Source organism: Otolemur garnettii, unplaced genomic scaffold, assembly GCF_000181295.1.
Source record: "Otolemur garnettii isolate 467f Iridium unplaced genomic scaffold, OtoGar3 scaffold00386, whole genome shotgun sequence".
In the NCBI taxonomy this organism is placed as follows: Eukaryota; Metazoa; Chordata; class Mammalia; order Primates; family Galagidae; genus Otolemur; species Otolemur garnettii.
The window spans coordinates 130,959-139,194 of NW_003852781.1; positions in this window are offsets into that span (position 1 = coordinate 130,959).

Sequence of the window (8,236 nt, forward strand, 5' to 3'; positions counted from 1 at the left end):
ACATGGATGGAGCTGGAGAATGTTCTTCTGAGCAAAGTATCAGAAGAATGGAGGAAAAAGTATCCAATGTACACACCCCTATTATGAAACTAATTTATACCTTTTATATGAAAGCTATAACCAAATAGCCTAAGAATATGGCAAGGGGGGAGGTAGGGGGAAATGGGTGGAGGGAGGGGGTTTGGAGGGTTCACTTCTGAGGTTTATCTTATAGGGGTACAACTGAATCTTTAAGAGTAAAATGTGAACATTTTAAAACAATAACTGAGAAAGTGACATGAAGGTTGTGTTGACCAGTTTGATGGAAGTAGTTCGGATTGCATGTGAAAACCCCACACTGTACCCCAGAAGTGCATTAATGTACATAGGTACCATTCAATAAAAAAATAAAAAGACTTTGATAAATATTTGTATAGGAAATGTCTGCATTCTGGTACAAAAATTTTAATAACAGCCTTATAGCTCTCCCTGTAACAGCAGAATAACCCAAATTCTATAGTAGCCATGTCATCTGGAGAAAGAGGAGTATCAAGCCCGTGCCAGTCTGGTGCCATTTTCTTTAGACGTCTCACATGATCATCTAATCTTGTGGAATCTTGGCAGCTGAAGCTAATTAGCCCAAAATTAGCCCCGAGGTAGATACAGGTACATTTTGGCACTGAGGATATCCATCCCCCCAAAGCAGCTACCCTCCAACTTTCAGTGAACCCTGATGACATAATTCATAAGAATATGGTCTAACTAAACAGTCACAAACAGGGCTGCAAGATATTTTGAGAAGGAACATAGTCTGTCATGACAGCCTGTGTATTCCCAAAGGCCGTATTTAAAAGGACAAAATTCACTATTCAGAGGAACATAAAAAAAGGCTGGTCAAATTAGAGGGGCTTTGGTATACCTGATATAAAATCTTTGTCTTTGTAATTAAGTGCCTAGAACTGAGCTTCATTTAGTCCCAGGTGTGGGAGCCCCTGTTTATTAAATCCACTCAGGTCTCTACAAAAACTGTAGACATGTGGCAGAAGATGGTAAAGAATATTCATTAATCATTTTGTGTAGGCATCAGTTTTAAGTTGCCATGATTTTATTTATATTTGTTAATGTGAACAGGAGAATTTTATCCAACTAGAATGGATGCAGGCTTCTATTTATTAATAAGCTAATATTATCTCAAAAATATTCTGAAGCATGGTAGTTGACAAATATTTCTTAATAGGGGCCCAGGCAAAGAAATATATTCTAAAATTTATTTTTATTTATTAAACATTTTCTAACCTTTCGATTTGTTTTTGTTCTCCATTAACAACAGTTAAATTAGATGCTATCCCAAGTGCTGAAGTATGAAAGCAAAGAGTGGTAAGCACCAAATTTTAATTTTTCAAGTTAGTTTTTAGGGGCTACAAATGTTTATGAGCACAAAAGTGAATATTCCAGAGTTTGAATTCATCAGGAAAACTAAGAGTGTAAATTTCAAAAAAAGAGAGTGTAAATCTTGTCTCGTTAGTGTAGCAGGTAGTTAGAGAAGTGCTGGCCTAATATGTAGAGAATATTCTTATCATAATGGGTAAGAACAAGATTCTAGCACTAGTCTGCTCAGGTTAGTGTTATTTTTAGCTGTGTGACTTAGTGATGGTCCTCTACCAGTGTGAGTACACAAGGTAAACTTATCCCTGTTTTATATAAGAGGAAATTGATATTTAATGGCTTGTAATCTTATCCATGATCACACAGCCACTAAGGCATACAGTCTAGATTTGAACCCAGGCTGGACTCCAGAGCTCCTTCTTATCTCTGTACCCCCTGGCCTGAGACATCCTCACACCTCTTTGGGGAAATTCTGCTGGTCTATAGGCTTCTGCTTCTGTGACAACCACATTTCTCAGTGAAAAGATAATAAAATTTAACATCTGTGATTTGGGTTAAATCCTGAATTAATGTCTACAGATTTTGCTAAGTAGAAGCTCAGCATGAGCCAACAGTTTTATCATGGCTTTATAAAAAGCTAAGAAATCTTGGGCTCCTGATCTTCTTAGAAACTGGATTACATAGAAAACAAAAGGAGGAGTCACAGAGTGAATGGAGCATAGGTGAACTGTGATCACTGTGTCCAGTTCTTTGAAGAGAAGCAGGCAGTGTGTGTGAGGTGCTCAGAATAGCTGCTCAGACCATTTGATTCAGCTGCTGTCACTGTCACCATTATTACCGTACTGTAGAAAGTAATAGATTCAGTGGGGGCTAAGTTAAGCTCAAGTAAAGTATGGGGCAGAATTCCATGTAAGAAGAGAATTTTCTGATAACGAATGCTATTTATCATTGGCATTCATTGCCTTGAATTTAATGGGCAGTTCTTTGCAGGAGTGTTCTAGCAAAGTCCAAAGATATGGGCTTGGTGCCTGTAGTACAGTGGTTACAGGTCCAGCCATATGCATGGAAGCTGGCGGGTTCAAATCCGGCCCGGTCCATCTAAACAACAATGACAACAGCAATGAAAAAATAGCCAGGTGTTGTGGTGGGCACCTGTATTCCTAGCCACTTGGGAGGCTGAGGCAAGAGAATCACATAAACCCAAGAGTTTGAGGTTGCTGTGAGCTGTGATGCCAAGGGACTCTACCCAAGGTGACGGCTTGAGACACTGTCTCAAAAAAAAAAAAAAAAATCCAGAGATCTGGTGAGGAGGTGCAATGGGAGGACATTAGGTTCTTTCTGATATATAAGGTGGTATTATTTTGTACTCTAAAATCCCCTGTATGTAAATTGAAGTTACTTCTCATTTGCGGACCAATTAGAATAAGTCTAGCCCTTGCATTTTTTTTCCTACTATATGTCCCACTTTCTATTCATGCTGTGGCATCTGAGGGTATAGCTCTCACTCTCTACCATGGGACTTTTAATGAATACTCTTAATACATATCTTTGTATACCCAGGTCCTGGCATGGAGGAAGTAGTAAGTGCAGTAGTAATACATATTAAGTGTATAGATTTACTAAAACAATGAATGAATCTCTACAACAGTTTGGAGACTTTTAATGTTTAATTGGGTTCATTGCTTCACACTCTATTAAATTTTCCTTAGGAATACTGTGATCTCTTATTTGATTTTAGCCACAAGAGAGCAGGAACGAATGGAGTTGGTCAGTCAACTTGACAGAATCTCTTATCCTTGGAGTGATCATGGTAGTTGTAGGAGGTCTGACAGTGAAGTTCACAAACTGATCCCAGAAAGTGTTCCATACCTCATTGCTGAATATCACTACAGTCACCTCTGAAGAACTTCCTTTGGGAAGCTATGCACCGATGCCAGTGCCTAGTCCACTCTTCAGAGCTATTTTGGAATCCTTTTTCTGGAATGGTCATCAGAGCTGTTGTTGCAATAGGAGGTCTAACAATTAAGTTTGTGAACTAATCCTAGAAAAAGTGCTTTATAGGGTGGACTGGGTGATGGTGTCAGTGCATAGCTTCCCAAGGGGAGTACTTCAAAGGTGACCCAAGTGATAATCAACAATGAGGTATGTAGCACTTTAGGATATGTTGATGAGCTTAATTATACAACCTCATATGTGCTGTTTCCAGTATTTTCTGGGTATTGGAATATGGTGTAGGAGTTAGTCCTACCTCTCCCATCCTCTTTTGCTTTTGGGGGGTACCACATGGAAATCTGTGCCTTCTCTTAGTAAAAATTTATTATTTTTCCTCACAGAACAAATACAGTCATTCATATATGCTATTTCTCTTAGCCCACAGATGACACTAATGATTTCTTGAAAAATTCATTACTAGAATCTGATAGTGTTTTTATTGGTGAGTATATTTATTATAATAATGCTATATTATTTATATATTACACAATTACACTTATATTTCTTGGAAAATGTCTTTCTCCATAGTTGCAAAACCAGTACTGTTTGCTGTTGTGCAAGCTAATTAAAAAAAGGAACATTCTCTTATACTGTGTTAAATAAATGTGATCATCAAATGTGGCATATAAAAGTTTTCAAATCAAAATTACTGAAATGAATTTTAAATGTCTTAGGCATAGTTGACCAAAAAAAGAAAAAAAACCCAAAACCCAAGTAATCCTGTACATGAATGTTCCTAACACCTTTATCTCTAATATCCAAAACTGGGATCAGCCCAAATGGCCTTTAACAGATGAAAGGTCAGACAAAATGAGACATGCGTATTACAGAATACTGCTCAGCAATAAAAAGGAGCAAACTATTGAAACCTGCAATAACTTGGATGACTCTTAAGGGAATATGCTGAGCAAAAAAGCCAGTCCCCGTAAGTTACATACCACATTATTCCATTTACATTGAGAACAGACTAGTGGCTACCAAGTGTTGGGAGTTAGGGAGAAGTATCTATAGTTAGAAAAGGGCACCAGGAGGGGTCCTTGTGGTTTTGTAACTGACATCTTGTTTGTGGAGGTAGATACATAGATGGAAAAGGCAGTAAAATCAGAAAGAACTTAATGCACACATGCAAACGTACATCTGAGTACAGGTAATATGGTAAATTTTTATAAAGCTTGTGGGTTTTATCAGTATCAATATCCTGGTTGTGCGATTGCACTGTAGTTTTGCAAAATGTACCATTGGGGTAATCCTGGCAAAATAGTAAAAGGGATCTCTTATTATTTTTTACAATTGCATATAAATCTACATTTATCCTAGTAATTATTTCAGTTAGAAACATAGGAATAGTTTTAGAAGATATGTGAATTTGCTATGGGATCTTTTTTTTTTTTAGTTACTATAATACACCCTTGTAATTATGTACTTTGATAGTAAGTGTTTCTACTATCCTAAGACCACCAAGGAATTAATTCTCTCGTCTACATTTTAGTTGCATTTCATAAGAATTATTTCAGATTTTTTATGATAGAAATTCCTGATTACATTTCTTAGTGGCTTTTTAAAAAAAATGTGTTTTCCTTTAGAAATTTCCTTATGGAGAGTGAGTACGTGAGCCAGCAGGAAATAAGGATGGGAACATAGCTAGTCTATGGAGGCATCAGGAAAATGTGACCTGTCCTTCGTAACAATGAAGATAGTATGGGCCACTCAGGATAGTGTCTCAGGATACTTCATTATGGTAGACCAGAGATACAGCAGTCTGTCTTTTTGGTTAATGATCATTGCAAATGTGTCATAGTGATGACTGTGTTAACCACTGTTCTAATGAATTTAAGGCTGCTGGTTTCAGTGTTTTAAAAATAATTTTTAGAAACTATAAAATACACATAAGCATAAAATTGACCATCTTAACCATTTTTCAGTGTACATTTGCTGGTGTTATGCACCTTCATATTATTGTATAACCACTACTAGCATTCATGGTCAGAACTCTTCATCTTAAAACCTGAAACTCTTCATACTAAACAATGTTCCCCATTCCCTTATCCCTCCATCCTCTGTCAACCACAATTGTATTTCCCATCTCCCTGAAATTGACTATTGTAAGACTTCAGGTAAGTGGAATCATACAGTATTTGTCCTTTGATGACTGGGTTAGATCACTTAGCATAATATCCTCGACATTCTTCCATGTTGTCATATGTGTCAGATTTTCCCCTCTCTTTAGGGCTGAATAATGTTGCATTTTATGTATGTACCACATTTAGTTTATCTGTCCACCTGTTAAGAAACACAAGCATCTTTCACCTTTTGGCTGTTGTCAATAATAGTGCTAAGAATATGTGTATACAGATACGTGTTGAAGTCACTGCTTCCAATTCTTTTGCACGTATACCAAGAGTTAGAATTGCTGGATCTTATGGTAATTCTGTTCTTAATTGTTTGAAGACTCACCGCTCTATTTTTCTACAGCACCTGCACCATTTTATATTCCCACACACAGTGTAAAAGAGTTCTAATTTCTCTACATCCTTGTCAACACTGTTTTCTGGGGTTTTTTGCTAGTAGCCATCCTTGTAGGTAGAAAGGGGTATCATTGTGGTTATGCTTTGTATTTCCATAATAATTAGTGATGTTGACTACTGGTGTATTTTGGAGAAATGTCAGTTTAAGTACTTTGGCAATTTAAAAAATTAGGTGGTTGGGGATTTTATTGTTGTCGAATTGTAGGAGTTCTTTGTTACATATTTCGGATATCACCCCTTATCAGCTATATGATTTAGAAATGTTTTCTTTATGATCAGTTGCCTTTTTATTCTGTTGATTCTGTCCTTTGATGCACAAAAGCTTTTAATTTTGATGTAGCTCAATGTGTGTTTTCTTTTGTTGCTTGTGCTTTAGGTGTCATATTCAAGAACTCAGTGCCAAATCCAAACCCATGTAGCTTTCCTTTTTGTTTTCTTCTAAGAGTTTTGTAATTTTAGCTCTTCTATCTAGGCATCTAACAAGAGAATGTCAGAACATACCAGGCAGAAACTGATGGAAATGTGGGGAGGAATATACATCCACTGTTAAGGTTGGAGATTTCAACACTTCTCCTTTAGAAATGGACAGATAAAATAGTAGGCAGAAAATCAATGAAGACATAGTTGAACTCAACACCATCATCAGTCAGACATCTGTGGACTATTTCATTAATAACAGAATACACATTCTTCTCAAACTCACATGGAACATTCAGGATGGACCACATCCTGAGCAATAAAACATACCTCAACAAATTCAAAAGGACAGAAATCCTAAAATGTTTGTCTCAGACCACAATAAAAGTTGATAGAAATAAAAAACATAGACACTGGAAAATCCCCCCAAACTTGGAGATTAAACACCACACTGTTAAATAACACTGTTTTTAGAAATAACTCACTTGCTGTCGATTTAGTTTTGCTGACTTCTTCATTCACAGCAGAGATAGAAACCAGTGGTGCTTGTGGTCTGTTACCCACAGATCTTGGTTGAATAGAATCATGAATGTCTATAGATTTCTGTGATATTGTATCCTAATAAAATAACAAATTAAGTATAAATCTGGTGAATAGACCTTATGGATGAAAATATTTTCTATTATGCCATTAAAAATTATATTATGTCCTTGCAAAATGACGTTCTATAAATTACAATTATACACACAATGAGAAAAGTATGTCAAATTACTTGTACCTAGATAAAAGCTGGGGCACTGTGAAAATTATATTATGTCCTTGCAAAATGACATTCTATAAATTACAATTATACACACAATGAGAAAAGTATGTCAAATTACTTGTACCTAGATAAAAGCTGGGGCATAGTCTTTCAGAGAAAAGCTTCCTATCTGCCCCTCACTGGGCTCAAGGCCTGACACCATCCACTAGCAAGAGATACAAATGCTAAATTTCACTGCATGGGAAAACTAGTCAGCAAAACTTGTCAGTATTCATGAAATCTAAACAGAATGCACATTTGGCAGAGAGGAGGGGCTGAGCTGAGGGAAGCTTTCCAGGGTTGAGTTTAAGAACAAGAAAGGTCAGTGTGAAGGTCATGCCTAAAGTGTGGTGTCTGGAAAAAAAACTCACCACTGATGTCCAAAAGACCTACACAGGAATTCTACTCTAGTAGAGTAATGTAACCCTGGATAAAATGATCTATTTTTCTTTGGTAAGGTTTTCTGATCTGAAAATAGAAGAGAGGTACAGGTAATAAATCCAGAACCATAGCACAGTGTCAGGCAATGAATGGCAGCTGACACAGTTACTACTCCAGCTTTATTTTGTTTGAAAAGTACATTCAGAGAAGAGAGAACTTGGCTTTAGGAGATGTGCTTAACTTCTCTTATTCTGACATAACAGTCCCAACCTCCTGCAACCTTGTCCAGTAGTATTTATATTTGAACATCATGGCCACCCTCAAATAGTTTTTCCTGCTTTTACCTTTTTGCAATAAGACATTTCATTATAAAATACATTTTTTAGATAAAATATTATAGGTTTATTTAAAACTTAATTCCCAGGCAGCGCCTGTGGCTCAAGAAGTAAGACACTGGCTCCATATACTGGAGGTGGTGGATTCAAAACCAACCCTGGCCAAAACAAACAAACAAACAAACAAACAAAAAAAACAGCGATGGGAAAAAAAAAACTTAATTCTCACCTTGAGTATGCAAAATACAAACGCCACAAAATGTTCATTTTACTATGTAGTTTATAAATATACAAAACAGAAGTTTGCTTAAATTTATATTATATTGGGTGGTGCCTGTGGCTCAAAGGAGTAGGGCACCAGCCCCATATGCTGGAGGTGGCAGGTTCAAACCCAGCCCCTGCCAAAAACTGCAAAAAAA